Below are 18,236 nucleotides of genomic sequence, written 5' to 3' on the forward strand. Positions count from 1 at the left end.
CATAACACTCAGTGAGGCAACTTTTAAACTAATGCGAAATAGGGCTCTGACTAGGTCATGAAACATGGACTTGTCAAAACATTCAAACTGCAAACAGTTCGAGCTTGGTAAACTGAGCAAATGGATTCATGAAGACTTGAAATTTTGAAAGCTAACTCACATTTATGCATACAATTCAATACATTTTGAAATTCTTCATGATGATTAACAGGGCAAAATATGTAAACACCCAAAGTAGGCTACTCAATAAAATCTGTATTTGTGCCTAAAATACACTTTCAGCTCACCCCTCAAAATGGGTACCTGGTAAACTTATCCAAACTGAATTCTGAAAGTTTCACATCACTGAATAGGCCAAATGAAAGGTGTAGGACATGTCTCCCGAGCCTTACCCTTCGAAAATCAACTGGCTCCATTTTGTCCTCTCTCTAACTAGGCCATTCAAACTGACTCATTTGGAAATGCAAAGCAAAAATTTGAATTGGGCCTCAAAACTTGACTCAACTTTAATGAGTCCCAACAAGGTGAGATGGTAAAATATGATCATCATGATAGAGGTAGTACTATGGCATTACATAGAGTTTTTGATGGTGAGGATATAGAGGGTCTAGACGCGAAATGGGATGACATGGTAGAGTACTATGAACCATTTCCTTCAATACTAGCAGGTTTGATTGGAGGCTTCATATGCCCCAGTAGGAGATCTTGTGGACTACCTATTCGATTGGGATGTATTTTAGAGAGAATAGTGATAGAAGGGACTCGTTATGCATGGGGTGTTTATTTACTAGCACACTTATATGATGGTCTGCATCAGTTTGTCTATAAAGGGACAATGAGTTTGTCAGTAGGAGTAACATTACTACAAATTTAGTCATGGGAGCATATTGTAGTTACATGGATTATGTGTTGACCATTTGTAGGAATTTATAATGTGTTGCATTGATGTTTTGTCATTGATGTCAACACTAGATATTTTGGATGCTTTACTGGCACCCTTTTGGTCCCGATAGGTTGTTTGGTTTCTAGTTGTATTTGATCCAGTATGATCTGATATGCTTTGGTATGTTTGGGTTATGGAATTGGTTTATTCAAGCTACTCATATTCATGTTCAGTTAGTTGGTTTTGTTCTGGTGATCGGATGCTATCTTGTTTGCTAGAAATCTTGGTTTGTGGTTCCGGTGAGGGTTTCACCAGCAGAGCTTTGATGAAGATCTTTGATGAATTGCATAAGTAGTGTTGGTGCAGCTTCTAGTATGGATTCAGGATGTTGATGGTTATTGTGTTCGAGACTTAGTTGATTGGGATTATTTCTTTAGCATGTGTGGACCTAAAATGGGTCACAGTGTATCTAGGTTATGGACTGACTTAATGTAATGTTTGGATTGGACCTCTCGACGTGTTTCCAAGATGTCTTATGGGTTGGATATTATTTATTTGGTCTCTGGCTGACATGTTTTGTAATTATGTAATTATCCTATTGTCTGGTGGCCTACCTTATTGTTTATGGTCAAGGGTTTGTATATATATGATGTAAGATCTCATTGTAGATCATGTGTGAGGATGTATTGAGCAAATAATGTAATAATCATTCAGGAAAAGGATTTGGCTGATCATTGGTAATCGAGTTGGGTTTATGTAAGAGGATTTAGTCCTCTGGTATTGAGCTTAACTGTAACTGTACTCAAGCATATGAGATGTTATCTTTACACTTCATTCATTTCTCCAGATTGTAGTTTGGATTTCTATGTAATCAATGAGACTCCTTTGGTGATGAGCATTGCGGTCTATGTTGTTGGCCTTCCCGCAAGTGCAAGCCCCTCAATTGTAATTCACATACTTACTGCAGAAGTATTATTTGACTGTGGGTAGGCTTCCCACCATGGTTTTTCCCTTTACCAAGTTTTCCATGTTTAAATCTTGGTGTCATGTGGTTGGTATTTATTCTCTGATTATTGTTTATGCTTAATTGGTTTATCTGCTATTTCGGTATTTGGTTTATGCATTCGGATATTGACCTTTTGGGTTTTTTGGTATTAAATTTTTAATTTCTAAATGTTCTGGTAATCTTTGATAACTGATTCACTCCCCTCTCTCAGCTATCTTCCGGTTATTTGAATTGTCTAACAATTAATATCAGAGCCCTGGTCCTCTCTGTAGAAGCTTAACTGCTTGAGGAAGATCTTATGGCGACTAACAATTCAAGTTCATCTACTTCATCTAGAGCTATCTGTCGGAGAGATATTCCTAAGCTTGATAGAACAAATTACAGAGTATGGAAGATTCAGATGGAGACTCATTTGAGATGTTTTGGTAAGGAGATTTGGAGATCACACAGAATGGTGTTACACCTCATAATCCGGCATCTGGCAATCCTCCTCTGACAAACTTGGATGAGAAGCTTGAGAATAATTGTAAAGTAAAATAAGACCTCTTGTGTGCACTTTCTGATCAACAAATAATGGGACTATTTGACAAATCATGTACAAAGGTTATATGAGACAAGTTGGAGACTCTTAATGAAGATGACCCTACTATGAAGATTGCTAAACTTGATGGTTACTGGGTGAGATATGAAAACCTAAAGATGGAAGAAGATGAAAGGATTACTGCATTCATGGAAAGAGTAAATGACATTGTGATGGGAATTAAATGTTGTGGTGGAACTCTAAGTGAAGATGAAATAGTTTCTAAAGTTCTGAGAGCTTTACCATTGGCTTTCAAGATAAAGGCTACTGCAATTAATCAATTGAGAACAATGGCTAATACTTCTATCAACAGAGATACCTTGGTTGGGAAATTATCTTCTTTTGAGCTTGAAGAATTTGGATCCTCTGGAGCTGTGAAGTCTGAACCTACTTTTCATGCATCTGCATCATCAACCTACAAGCAAGATTGGAGAGCTTTATATGAAAAGGAATTGAATGATATGAAGAGAGAAGATGAATAATTTGAGCAACTTGAAGCCCTATTTGCTACAAGAGTTCCTAAAGGACTGATAGGAAGTAAGTATGAAGGAAAAACACCTTTTAATTGTTTTGCATGTAATAAGATTGGTCATTTTGCTTCTAGATGTCCTGAAAGGAATTCAAGATTTGAAGAAAGAGCTAGAAGATCTTTTAAGCCCAACCCTGTATATTAGAACAAGTATAAGTATAGGAAAAACATATTTAAATCATGCTACATAGCGAATGAGGAAGGTGTTACCAATTCTGATGATGAACTAGCAGAAGATTATATGAGTGGTTCCGACAATGGAAAGGAATGGGTGTTCCTGGCTATCAAAGAAGATGTTTCGGCACTAGAAAAGAATGTACCTGAAGAGAAGGCACTTCCTGACAAAATTAAAGATAAGGATGAATGGGTAATTGATAATGGATGTTCACATAACATTACTCGAGATAAAGGGAAGTTTCTATCTTTGCAAGAATGTGATGGCATTCTAGTTAGATTTGGAGATGACAAAACATATATGATCAAGGGAAAATCAACTATATCATTGGATGGTAAGCACAATATTGATAATTTTTATTATGTTGAAGGTTTAAGGCATAATATTTTGAGTGTAGGACAATTGGTGGATAAGGGATTTCAATTACAGTTTAAGGATGGAAAATGTAGAATCATTAACAGATCTGGTTTGGAGAATGCAACTGGTAGACAAACAAAAGGTAATATGTTTCATTTGAATTCTGGTGAGAAGACATGTTTGATTACACAAATTGATTAGAGTTGGGTATGGCATAAAAGGCTATGTCATGTTAATTTTGATTGCATTGTAAAGATCAATTCAACTAAGGCAGTTAGAGATATACCTAAGATTGTGAAGCCCTATAATCCGGTATGTAAAGAATGTCAAATGGGAAAATAGGTCAGAACCTCTTTTAAGAGTATACAAGATAAATCTAATGATGTTCTTGATCTTATTCATACTGATTTGTGTGGCCTTGCTAGAGTTAAATTTTTTGAAGGTGATAGATATTTTATGCTAAACATTGATGATTATTCTAGGATGATGTGGGTTACTTTTCTAAGGGAGAAATGTGAGGCTTTTGAAAATTTTAAAATCTTTAAGGCTAAAGTTGAAATAGAGACAAGATTGAAGATTAAATGTCTAAGGTCAGATCATGGTGGAGAATTCACATCTGGTGAGTTTAATAACTTTTGTGAGAAGCATGGTATAAGGAGACAATTTTCTACTCCCCGGACACCTCAACAGAATGGAGTTATGGAAAGGAAGGACAAAACTATCTTGGGTGCTGCTAGAATAATGATGATGGAAGCTAGTCTACCTCATATCTACTAGAGAGAAGAAGTGAGCACAACGGTTATACATTCAACAAAGTACATATCAAAGGAGAAACCGGCAAGACACCTTATGAATTATGGTTTGGCAAGACACCTACAGTTAAGTATTTCAGAATATTTGGTAGTAAATTTTGTATCAGGAGAGATGATATCATTGGAAAATTTGATCCTAGATGTGATGAATTTTTTTTTCTTGGTTATTCTAATGAAAGAAAAGCATATAGATGTTATAATAAGAGGTTTCAGAGAATTGTGGAGAGTGCTAATGTTAAGATGGATGAGATGAATAGAAGTCAAATCAAAGTTTATGAGAAAGAACTAGCAATGGAAATGATCATAGCTGAACTGGTAGCATCTTTACTGGAACACAGTGTTGAACTAGTTACTCTAGCAGTATCAAAAAATTCAACAGTAACAGAAGAACCGGGAAGAGGAATAGTGAGTCAAAAGACTCCTAGGTATGTGAGATTGAATCATTCAGAAGATCAAATCATTGGGGATAAGAATAATGGAGTGATGACAAGAAGGAGATTGACATCTAATGAGGTATGTTTAATTTCTCAAGTTGAACTGGTATCACTAATTGTAGCATGTAAAGATGAATCTTGCATGAAACTTATGGAAGAAGAATTAGATCAGATTGAGAAGAATAACACATGGACTTTAGTTCCCCACCTAGAAATAAGAATGTTATTGGAAATAAATGGGTTTTTAGGAATAAATTGAATGAAGATGGAGAAGTTGTAAGGAACAAAGCTAGATTGGTTTGTAAAGGATATTCTCAGAAGGAAGGAATTGATTATGGTGAAACTTTTGCACCTGTAGCTAGGATTGAAGCTGTAAGATTATTTCTTACCTATGTTGCATATAAGAACTACAAGGTTCATCAGATGCATGTCAAGTGTGCATTTTTCAATGGGGATCTTGAAGAGGAAGTTTATATTGAGCAACCTAATGGTTTTTCACTTTCAAATGATACAAACGTCATTTGCAGGTTAAGGAAAGTTTTATATGTATTAAAATAGGCACCTAGAGCTTGGTATTCAAGGTTAGATAAATATCTTTTGAGTCTTGGTTTCACTAAAGGTAATGCTAACAATAATCTATATTATAAAGTCACTGATGATGGTATACTGATTATTGAAATTTTTGTTGATGACATCATTTTTGGAGGTGAAGATAAGTTGTGCATGGAATTTTCTAAGAATATGGAGAAAGAATTTGAAATGTCTATGATTGGGGAAATGAAATTTTACTTAGGTTTGCAGATTACTCAGACTGATAAAGGTATTTTCATCTGTCAAACTAAGTATGCTAGGGAATTACTGAAGAAACTGGGTATGGTAGATTCTAAACCGATAAGTACTCCTATGGTTACAAGTGAGAAATTGACAAGGAAAGATGTTTCTGCACCGGTAAATCCTACAAGATACAAATCTATAATTGGAAGTCTGCTATATTTGACTCACACTAGGCCTTACATAATGAATGTTGTTTGTAATACATCTAGATTTCAGAGTGATCCTAGAGAAAATCATGAGAGTGCGGTGAAAAGAATTATTAGATACTTGTAAGGTACATCTGAATATGGTTTCTGGTACCCTAAGGATGATGACTTTACTTTATATGCATATACAAATGCAGATTGGGTTGGTGATGTTGATGACCGAAAAAGTACTTATGGTGGAGCTTTCTTTCTTGGAAAGAAGTTGGTTTCATGGTCAACAAGAAACAATCATGTACTTCTTTATCTATTGTTGAAGTTGAGTATGTTGTTGTTGCTACTAACTGTACATAGGTTCTATGGATGAAGCAAATGTTGAAGGATATCAAAGTGCATTGCATTGGACTGATAGTTTTTCACTGTGATAACTCTACTGCTATTGACATATCAAAGAATCTGTCATTTCACTCTAAGACAAAGCACATATCTATCAAGTATAACTTTTTGAAGGAGAAGGTGGAAGAAAATAAAGTTACACTAGTTTATGTGAACACTAAAGAATAGATTGTAGACATTTTCACTAAACCTTTGCCTAAGGAATGATTCGAGTACCTAAGAGATAGATTAAGGGTTTCTGCCCCTTCAAAAGAGAACTGACTGATGTTATTTGACATCAGTCCAATATGCATTATCAGAGATATTATTCATTTTGGCATTGATGTGGGCATGCTAATGATCAGGGGGAGTAGTTAGCCTTGTATTTCAATGTTTCTTGCTTTTGCTTTGATATTTTTATCAGATTTCTAGCATTGATGTCAAAGGGAGAGAGATATTGATGTGAAAAACTTAAGAAGTTGTATACATTACGGGGAGAGATACTTATGTGTAATACAAAGATTTACAGAGATATCATTGAAAGGGGGAGTTTTGTTTTTATTTTAGAACTTCATTTCTATATCTTTGTATGGGAGATTGCTGGTTGTCTTCCATTGGGGGATACTTGTTTGGCATTTCTTGGCACTTGGATGTTTTTCACATCTAGTGTTTCCATCAATGCCAAAGGGGGGGATTGTTGGCCATTTGGAGGAACTGATTATGTGTTGCATTGATATTTTATCATTGATGTCAACACTAGTTGTTTTGAATGCTTTATCGGCACCCTTCTAGTCCCGGTAGGTTGTTGGGTTTCTGGTTGGATTTGATCTGGTATGATCCGGTATGCTCCGGTATGTTTAGTTTATGGAATTGGCTTATTCATGCTACTCATGTTCATGTTCATTAAATTGGTTTTGTTATGGTGATCAGATGCTATCATGTTTGCTAGAAAGCTTGGTTTGTGGTTCCGACAAGGGTTTCACCGGTAGAGCTTTGATGAAGATATTTGATGAAGATCTTTGATGAATTGCATAAGTGGTGTTGGTGTAGCTTCTGGTGTGGATTTAGGATGTTGATGGTGATCGTGTTTGAGACTTAGTTAATTAGGATTATTGCTTTAGCATGTGTGGACCTAAATTGGGTCTCGATGTATCTAGGTTATGGACTGACTTAATGTGATGTGTGGATTGGACCTCTCGATGTGTTTTTGGGATGTCTTATGGGTTGGATATTATTTGTTTGGTCTCTGGCCGACATGTTTTATAATTATGTAATTATCGTATTGTCTGGTGGCCGATCTTATTGTTTATGGTCAAGGGTTTGTATATATATAATGTAAGATCTCATTGTAGCTCATGTGTGAGGATGTATTGAGCGAATAATGTAATAATCATTCAGGGGCAGAGGATTTGGTCGATCATTGGTGATCGAGTTGGGTTTATGTAAGAGGATTTATTCCTCTGGTATTGAGCTTAACCAAAACTATACTTAGGTACAGGAGATGCTATCTTTGCAGTTCATTCATTTCTCTGGATTGTAGTCTGGATTGCTATGTAGTCAGTGCGACTCCTTTGGTGATGAGTAGTGCACTCTAGGGTATTGGCCTTCCTGCAACTTCAAGCCCCTAAATTGTAATTCATATACTTACTACAGAAGTATTGTCTGACTGTGGGTAGGCTTCCCACCATGGTTTTTCCATTTACCGGGTTTTCCACATATAAGTCTTGGTGTCATGTGGTTGGTATTTATTCTTTGATTATTTTTTATGATTAATTGGTTTATCTACTATTTCGTTATTTTGTTTATGCATTCCGGTATTGATCTTGGGGTTCTGGTATTAAAGTTTTAATTGCTAAATGTTTCGGTAATCTATGACAATTGATTCACCCCCGCTCTTAGTTGTCTTCTGGTTATTTGAATAGTCTAACATTATGTTCATGTAGTTTGGATCTTTTTGACAACCATATATATATTCCCATCATGTTTTAGTATCCTAGCCTAAGTTGGGAAAGGTGGAGTATTGGAGGCATGTGATGGATAGCATTGATGCAGTGATATGGAGATCGAATGTAGGTTGTGAACCCTAGGAGGACAATGATATGGAGTTACCTTATATTTTCCAATCATGATGCTTGATAGGGTGGACAGCCTATGATATAGAGAGGCACCTAATTACTTAGGTATACCAACAAGTGAGCAAGATATAGGGATGCCCCAGGGCACAACAGGGTATGCACGAACATACAAGGAGAGATCAAATTAGGGTCCTTCTCTATCATTTGAGATAACACAGGCCGAGTTCTTGTCACTTCCATTCTAGGCATGGGACTTATGACCTCATGTGATAGATGTCAGGATGACACATGATTATACACAATATTTTGCAGAGCATCCTTTTCTGAGACTCGTATGTCCTAAAGAGATTCCTCCTAGATTCGATGATGATCATGACCATGATAGACAGAGGGGGAGGAGGAGGTGCAAAGGCGCACAACAAGGAGAGGGAGATGATAGAGATGGTGGGGGTGGAGATGGGGATAGGGGAGGTAGAGGCAGTGGTAGAGGTAGAGATGGAGGTATAGGTGGAGGAGATAAGGATGAAGATTAGTTCTGAAACCATTGATGTATCATCACCACTTTATCTCTTTTGTCTTCGCTATGTCTAGCTCTTATGGTCATTTTATGGAACTACTCAAAGTACTCCTTCACTATCGTCTCCCTCCATTGCAAGTTTTGAAGTTTCTTCAACATCTCTAGGTCATAGTTAGCAAGTATGAATTGACTTTTATATCTCACCACCTTCCTTTCTCATTTTAGGATCCACTCCTTTCATCTCTATTTTCTATCCAATTATACATCCTTCCACCGGATAGTAGAAATTCCCTACAATATGGTTTAGGAAAATACAAATCACTTCATATCTTCAACCTCTTCATACTCAATAGTATTATTTTGTGTCATTTATCTAGTTAATATAAAGTTTCTCTAGATTCAAACTTTTGTGATAGCTAGGAATCTGTATCCAAGGTCTTTTTTCAATCCTAGAAATAGCCTTCATCATATTGATCTATAGTCTGATTCTTCTTCCTTTTGACTCTCCTCATTATGCTCCGATATCCTCAACTTCTCATTATCACTCTCCTCCTCTGATCTAGGGCTTATTCCTTTCCCCTATCCTCTTCTACAATATCAAATTGGTTCTTCATTACCCTTATTATGTCAATACACTTCTCTACCCTTTTGGTGACATTATCCATCATTGGCATTATCCTTGATGACATGTTTCCTTCACATAAGGTGCCACTACCTCAGGTCACTAGTCCGACTTCAGGATGCAACTACCATAATTTGGTGCATAGTTAACATCTACAATTTTCCTCATGTCAATAATTTTTCCACACCAAGGTCTTCCAAAACATGTTCTCCCAAAGGATTTGAATCTTTCTTTAATACCACTTTGTACGGTAAAAAATGGAGGGTCAAGAATGGATTATCCAACCTTGTAGAATAATTCAACACAGTTCTTAATACTAGCAAGAAACATGCCACTTTACTAATAATAATAGAGTTCATACATGCTTGTAGGCCTCCTATGTGCTAGTTACATCACTTGCAGGTACACAAGCCACCATAGGCTTATTACAACAAAATATAGATGGATCCTTATTCCCTAACTCCTAACTCCCTAACTATGAAAGTTGATTTCGCACAAACTTAGAAGATTATTATATACTACCTCCAAGAATTAAGAGTGATCTATGTTCACCTTAGTTAGGTCCCAAGTAATATTTTTAGAAAAACATGTAGGTCCACTTAAGGAGGGTAAATAAGTCACAAAGCTCAATGCAGAGGGGTACATATCCATATGAGGGTTGTCTTGCACCATATTTATTGTGTGATGTGTCGTGCAAGATTTGCAAGGTTTAGAAGAGTTCCATATGCAATCTCATATAGGTGAGCATCTGGTGAAGAAAAATTCTGAATAATAAGTCCTTGACTAATGCCACCTTGCTATGTTGTAATAGACTTGTCATGTTGTCCACATTCCAATCTGTAAAGGAAATTTGGCAAAGGTGCTATGATGTACAGTCAGGTTCTATAGGATGCTCCTAGATCATGTAGTTGCTCTCTTTTCTTTAACTAAGATCACTAAAATCACATCTTCTAAAGTCTATGAAGGCATATAGCTAAGTGATAAAATAATATTGTTATATTTTGAAGGAAAACTAAAGATGGCTTTAGCATCCTCTTTATCCACAACAACATTAAACTACAACTAGTTATTTTTCCTAGAGGTCCTAGACTATTTCTATAGTTAAACATAGTGGTTTCATCAAATATCTTGACTCTAAATAATTTTCATTTCAAAGAGAAATTTGTAATTGTTGCTTCTTCTCCAATCAATTTATTTAATCCTACTAATATTTCCATAGATGATTTTCCAAATCAATATAAATTTGTCTTTTAAAACCTAAAAGAGCAAGTCCAATAATGGATTTGGCTTTGTCATCTCTACTTTCCCAATTAAGCTTCCCTTTATCATATATGTAGGTACTACTTCTATGCAATTCACTATAGCCCATAAAATTTTGCTCATCAATTGTACTTATATTTTCACACCTTCCATGTGTGAAAATCATTTCCATTAAATTTTTCTATAGGTTTTTCCATTTTTAGAAAAGTTTGTAGTTAAAAAAAAATGAATTTTAAGAAAATACCTGCATGAATGTTATTTGATACTACAAAGAATAGAAACTCCTAAGTGATATAGTTAATTTTTTAAAGATTCATACTTGATATTTCCTCTTTCATAGCTACAGGAGGGAGATGGATAAATTAGTCCTATCTTTTCTTCTACACTACACTACAACTTAACCAACTATAACTTTTTGATAAATGAGAAGCCACGTTCCAATTAGTCAATTTCCTCCACTATAGATCAATCAAGGTCCATGTAGCAAAAAAATACATTCTTACATAAACTGGTAGTAGCTTTTTGTAATCATTCATAGATGGATAATTTGCTTTCTTTGATACCAAATTAAAATAGACAACAAATAGAACATCAAACTATTCTATTGATTTATTTATCAACAAATTACAATTTTTAAGTGCATAAGACTCAATGGTCTTCCTACAAAATAGCTAATATGTTTACAAAAAATTAAAAATGAAAGAAAATAAACTTTCAATGGTGACAACAAACTAAAGAACCAAACTAAGAGACTAAATGATCTTTATTGACATGTCCACATGACTAACTTAGTTATGAGTTATATTTTCTTAAAAATAACACATTCAATACTTTAGCACAATCTGACAACTACACTAAGATTTGGGTTTCCCTTCTCCATCTCCTCCAATCACATTTAATCCCTTCTCACATTTTTTAGCTTTCTATGGCCCTTAAACTACCCAAAATTGTACTTTTATGGAGGGTCGTGGGTCTACATGCCATCTTGCACTCGTATAGGTTTTTTTGAGGAAACGGAGGGTTGTCATACCTCCATAATGGTATGATGGCCCCCCAATTTACAATGTGCATCATTCTCATTTAATTTGGATTGTCTCTCTTGCTAAGTTATTAGTATAAATGCCATGACCCAATTCATTTTTCCTTCTTCATTTTATATTTTTCTTTCATTTTAGTTTTTTTTTTTGTTGGGTTATTTTCTATCTTTTCTTTTTGAATTTATTTATAACATATTTTCTAGTATAATATTTATGGGGAGATGAGAGGTTTAATTAGCCATCGACATAGAGTGAAGTGACCAACTATAGGCCAAAGACATTACTTATAGTTGATGGGGAAATTCATTATGGAGTGATTTATCAAGGGTGATTGAATCTCATAGTTACAAGGTAGAGTTAAAATGCTAAAGAATCATTCTTGAGATAAGTTGCTAGGTTAGATTTTGTTACACCTTTGGCACCTATAAAACCATTCTAATTCTCATAAACACACATCACCATGACACATTAGTGCCTAGTTAGTCCAAAACACAATATATACATTTTGTAAACTAAAAAAAACATTTAATTCAAAACTTTCAATTACTCAACAATTAAAATAATTAACAACTAAAAAGTGCTAAATATAAAGCATCAATCATGAAATCCATAGAAAATTCAAAAAGTCAAGCACAATAGCACTTTCAAAGTTAAGGTTTCCATCTTAGTCCAAATTATATCACAACCTTGACATTTAACATAAAGAGAGTATAAGATTTGCAAAGATGAGACATTAAGATGAGGATCGAATGTTTAAGAATCAATCAAAGTGATGCATGAGCATCCCCCGTTCATAGCAATCTTGCATCAACTAGAAATATTTTCTTTATGTTTTGCTTTATGTTTGCAGTTTCAACTTTTCTTTCTGTGTGTCCTGCTTTTGGCTCACTAGATCTTGTGGAGTTGGATTCTACTTGAAGACTTGATCATCTTTCTTGTTTCCAGACCACATTGCATTTGGATCATCTTCTGACAAGATATCGCTATCAGTTTCCTTGACAGTTTCTTGTTACCGATTGACAATTCTTGTTACCGGTTGCCTGGACCTATTTTGATGATCTACTAGAACCCCTTCTGAAGCTTGCGGAGCCTTGGGCGTTGATTCTGATGTTCCTTGGTTTGTGGCCGACCTTTTCCCATGATCTACGTTTCATCCTTTGGTTTTTCCAGAGGAATCTCTTGGCAGAGGCTGACCTTGTTAATTTTACACGTTAGGTCTTGTTCTTCAAGTTTTGATCCCTTTTTGGGCCGACTAGATCCTTTGGATCGTATATATAATTGTAATTACGCATTAAAATGAATCAATCAAAGAATGAAGTAGCTAGACTAAGCATAGAAGATAGATCTTACGATTCAAGGTCTAGGTTGTGACCTATTGTATGTTCTACTAGGCCTGTGAGTCGGTTATGCTATAACCCGGTTGTTACCGGTTGGTTGTAATCAATTTTCATGAAATAAAACAATCTCTTCTGCATTGCCTCCATCATATCTTTGTGTTTCTTTTGTGTTTACTCTTACTGACCGATCGGGATTGATCTCTTTGAGGTCCCTCCTCACCGATGACTGCTTCACAAAGAAAATCCAAATATCTAATATCGTAAACCAAACTTACACAAAAGCATACTAGTTATGAACTAATTATAACATATAAGACACCCAAAACCTAAAATAAAATGACATATGTATCTACATTTTTTCACCTTTACACCTTTTCTAATGGAGGATTTTTTTCCTTAAAACTTAAGACTGAAATACTGTTCAAGATCACATATCTCCCGGACATGGGTGTACATCACCTTGAGGTCTACTCAGTCCCTCCATGAACTAAACTCTGGAAGTAAGAGTAAGAGTGGTAGGGTTTGCTATAGAGTAAGAGTATAAGATGTACCAGCCGGCAAAGCTTGAACAAAATCCAAGGATGCGCTGCCAATTGCTATAAATTCCCTCCATCATCCATCGTCCTCCTCACGACACAAATGCGGCGCACTGCATGCACGTATATTCTTTTCTTTTCCTAGCTTAAAGTCAACGAGCTTATCAATTCCACTTTATTGGCACGCCTGCGATAAATCAATGGATTACAACCATCTGCAAGGTATTAAGCCGACATGGAGTTGATTCTCCTGCCACAAATGGGCAACAAAACAAATTAGCCAGCCTTTTTCAACCCAGAACATGGATGATATTGGCACTAAGGATATCCCATTATAATGTAGATCTGGTGAACTTAAAGAGCTTTTCTATAATGGGTGGTTGACAAATCTCTTTCATTTCCTGGCGTGCTATTGGGTTCATTCTTTCATTAGATGATAATAACCTTCCTTTCATGGGATTCCTCTAATTTCTCTTTACAGCTTTCAAATCCTGCTTTTTATTGTTTGAATATTACCTGGTTTTCCTACAGTTTTTCTCAATATTGGTGCTTGTTAAATCCGTGTGTAGATTAAAAGGTCATTACAACATTATGTATGTACAAGTCCAAATGCATGGGGATTCCTTTCACTTTGAGATGATTGTTGGGAAGAGATATTAGTGAAGCTTTTGAGTGGGCATAGTAAACTAATGATGATTAATTGCCAAAAGTCGACAGGCTTGGTGATCTGCAGTCCAATGGTACCATAAAAAAATAATTCATGAGCTTTGGTTGTTTATATTAATGGTACTACAATTTCCTCAATTTAAAGCTTCATTATTTTGCATAATCAATTCTTTTTGTGTTCTAGATTAATGTAATTACTCGGTGTTGAGTGTTTGTCAGTATGTAATTTAGGTTCATTGTTTTAGAAATTAATGGTCCCACAACATGATAATTTTGGATCCTAAAAGAACTTGTACATGCTATTTTAGACATTCAATATCTAATTTCTCTTATATCAATAAATTAGAAAAATCATAATGTGAAAGATGTGAGTGTACCTTCTGAGAATCTAAAATTGCCTTTACATGGAGTAATTATTACTCAAAGTGACATAAGTTAAGTCCTCACAAAAGAGATATTACTCATAAAAAGTTTAGTTTGGTGGGTTAAAGTAATTAGTTGGTGTTGAGTGTTTGCCAGCATGTAATTTAGGTTCAAATTTTTAGGAACTTATGGTTTCATTGACATGGTAAAAGTGGGTTATAAAGGAGCTTGTACAATATTGTAGGCATCCAACATCCAATTCCTCTTATGTCAATAAAATAAAAAGTTCATAATGTGAAAGATTTGAGTGCACCTTCTAAGACTTTAAATTTACCTTTACATGGAGTAATTATTACTCACAATGACATAAGTTAAGTCCTCATAAAAAGGAGATATTAGTGGTAAACTAGTGTTATAATGATTAGATGCATATCAAACCTAAATGAGCTATTAGTGGCAAACCAATGTGATTTTTAATGATTAGATGTATAATAAACCAAAATAAGCTATAAGTCAAACACAAATACTCAACTTAAAGAATATAGGTTCATTGTATTGTTTGTTGGTATTTGAAAATTCACATATGATCTAAGCTACATGTTGTGTTATATGTGGCCCAAAAAAATAATTATATTTCATGGATTTAGATTAGATTGACATTTTTCTAATCATAGATAATATTAGGTGATGTGTTATTTTTGGGTTCACCATCATTGAAAGTAATAATATAATACTATCGCTTTCAAGGTTAGTTTTCTCCTTTATTATCAACAAAAATCATTATCAAAGGATGCTTATATCTAGCCATGAAATGGATTTTGTTCATTTTCCCTAAGGATAATCATGTTCTTAACTATTTGATTTGGACTTTGCAAATTCAACTATTTAATAAAAGTTTTTTAACTTTTTGTTATGTTGCACTACATTAACAATTTCACTCATGGTCCTTTCCTAATCATTTTCTATAATAGACACTGAAATAGTGATTAGGGAAATTCTATGTCTTCTCATGGTCCACACCCAGATCATACGCCCATTTATGCAAACAATGATTTTGATAGAAAAAATTATATATAATTCCATCTTTTTTCAAATTCATATGTGTTTGATTGTTTATTTTCATTTTCCTATTCAAAATCATTCTAGTTTTCACTCAAGACGTGTTTTCTCTACATCCCTTTACAATTATGTCTTCATAATTTATCCCCACTTCTTGAGATCCACATACACAAAAATATCAAATTATATGCACTTTCTATGACCACCCTTTCATACACCAAAGAATATAATTTAGTTCAATCCACACTTATCATGACTATAGTACTAGCAATACCATGTATAAGCATAATCATCTTCAACAAGAGTTGGGATGTTTTTTGTTCGGATGTGCCTTATCTCCTTTTTTTGTGGTTTGAAGGGATAAAATTATAGAAAATGGAAATGTTTTTGGCTAAAGGGGTCAATATAAAATTTTGATAATCCACCATTATATTTTCTAGTAGTTGTAGCTTATTATAGAGGAAAAAAATGCAATCCACCATTGTTCCATTGGTTTATTTGTTTTTCTCTTTCACTTGATCTCTGATCAAGATATTTTTCTGAAGGAATGATCAAGGTTTTGAGGTCATCATGCTCTATTTCTTAAAAATGGGTTTTGTATTTTAATCCTCTGACTAAATCATTTGACATTTTACCAATTTTAATTCACGTCCCAAGTCTTTTTCTTTATCAAATATTTTTGTGAATCTTTCTATGTTGGTATTGGGAACAATATGGGTAATTTTTCAAGGTGTGTCAAAAATATACAATTTTCTCACATCACCTATACTCAATTTTTTTGTGGGACTAAATGTGTCTAAGCCCCTCTTGGTAAAATATATTTTGGAATCTTTGGATCATTCTTAGAATTAAATTTTGTGTTAGGAATATATTCCCTTCTATTATTAGTATTAATCTATTATGTCATATTTTACATTTAATTGCCCTCACCTTATGGTCTCAAGATCTTCTTGAAAGTGGAAAAAACTCTAAATGAACATAATAGTATGAATGTTCTTGATAATGATTCAAATTTAGAGGGTTCTACTCATGTTAATATCAATGTGATGGAAGTCCCCTCCCTAATAGTAATTCCTTATGTTCCTATTTCTCCGTATTTTGACTCCACCCCTTTTTTCTATGGGTCATATATTAGTAAACCCTTTTCTGGTGTGCATCATGGCTTCCACTCAGTAATTGGCTTCCATAATTAGGCACTTATTTCCTCATGTGGCATCCCTAATTGAGATTTCAATGAAGGTTTTCATACCACCTTCTCCTATTTTGGTGAATTTTTATAATGGTGTTTATGGGCTACATGATCTATAGAAGGAAGAAAAGTCTTCCAAAACTTGTATCAATATCACATTCTTGAATTAGGGGTGTGATAATTTCTTGATCTAGGTCTAGGATTGTTTAGTATTTTTAATGTAGTATTTTTTATGTAGCTTTGATGCAACTATATTGTTGTTCAAATCTTATGTTATGATTTCTTCTCCTTTTTATCTTTGTAAAATGGTTAGGGACTTTTGATTACCAATCTTACCCAATGAAAAAAAAAAGGTTAGATATTTTATATTATTTGAGGAATGATTCAAGTTAAATAATTGATTGCATGTACAAGATAACAATAAATTATCAATTTTATTGAGCTAATGTTTGACTTTTATAGATAATATATGGGAATGCATGATTCAATTATATATTTAGATATCACTTTTTCCAATATTATTTATATAAGATGTAACTATTTCAAATATAAATTAAAACACAAATTATATAGTTTCATTTTAGATAATAAAATTAAAACAATGAGGAAAAATATATTAAAATTATATGTTACCTCTACTAATTATATGTTTTTTATTAGGTGATAAGGGATTTCAAAAAAGCCCTAATCCCTTGTACAAAGAAAAAGAGAAAGATAAAGCATTAAGCCCAACAAAACAACAAATAAACAACTAACAACAACTATGTAATAGTAACAATACAACAAGAAACAAGGCAAAAATTTACAACAACCCAACCCAAAGTTAGGGTGGAAACCCACCCAAAGTTGGTGTGGTTTGAAAACATGTCTCAAGGAGCTTTCCTTTAACTCGTGAATAGGGTCCTTAAACCCACATCTAAATTTCCTGAGGCAAAGAGGAGTCATTAAATCACTAGCAAAACATTCCACTAACTCTAAAGCAATATCCTTCTTTAAAGTGTCCATAGAGGATTTACTTTTTATATTTGGTTTTCAGTCATCCTAAATGGAAGGAATGGAAGATTCCTTAGAATAAGAAATTTGATTATATTTTTTCTAAACAAAGTGTTGTTTCTTAAATTTTTAGCATGTGTTGGAGAAATGGCCCACTTTACCACAATAAATACAAATAATTGAAGAGTATTCATACTCAATCTATTGCACCCACATATCAAATTTAGAGGCAATATAAATTTGGGTAGGGAGATCTTGTTTATTCTCCACATAAACACATTTTTTTTCAAAAAACAAACACTTCATGAACATGGTTAACTTATCTGTAGCATAATTTTACCAAAAAGAAATTATAATAGTAAATAAAATTAATTCCATTCTAAAACTCCAAAGATTGTCCTAGGAAATTAACCTAGATAAGAAACTCAAAAGTTTTACTGAAAGGGTTAAAACC

Source organism: Cryptomeria japonica, chromosome 2, assembly GCF_030272615.1.
Source record: "Cryptomeria japonica chromosome 2, Sugi_1.0, whole genome shotgun sequence".
Lineage (NCBI taxonomy): Eukaryota > Viridiplantae > Streptophyta > Pinopsida > Cupressales > Cupressaceae > Cryptomeria > Cryptomeria japonica.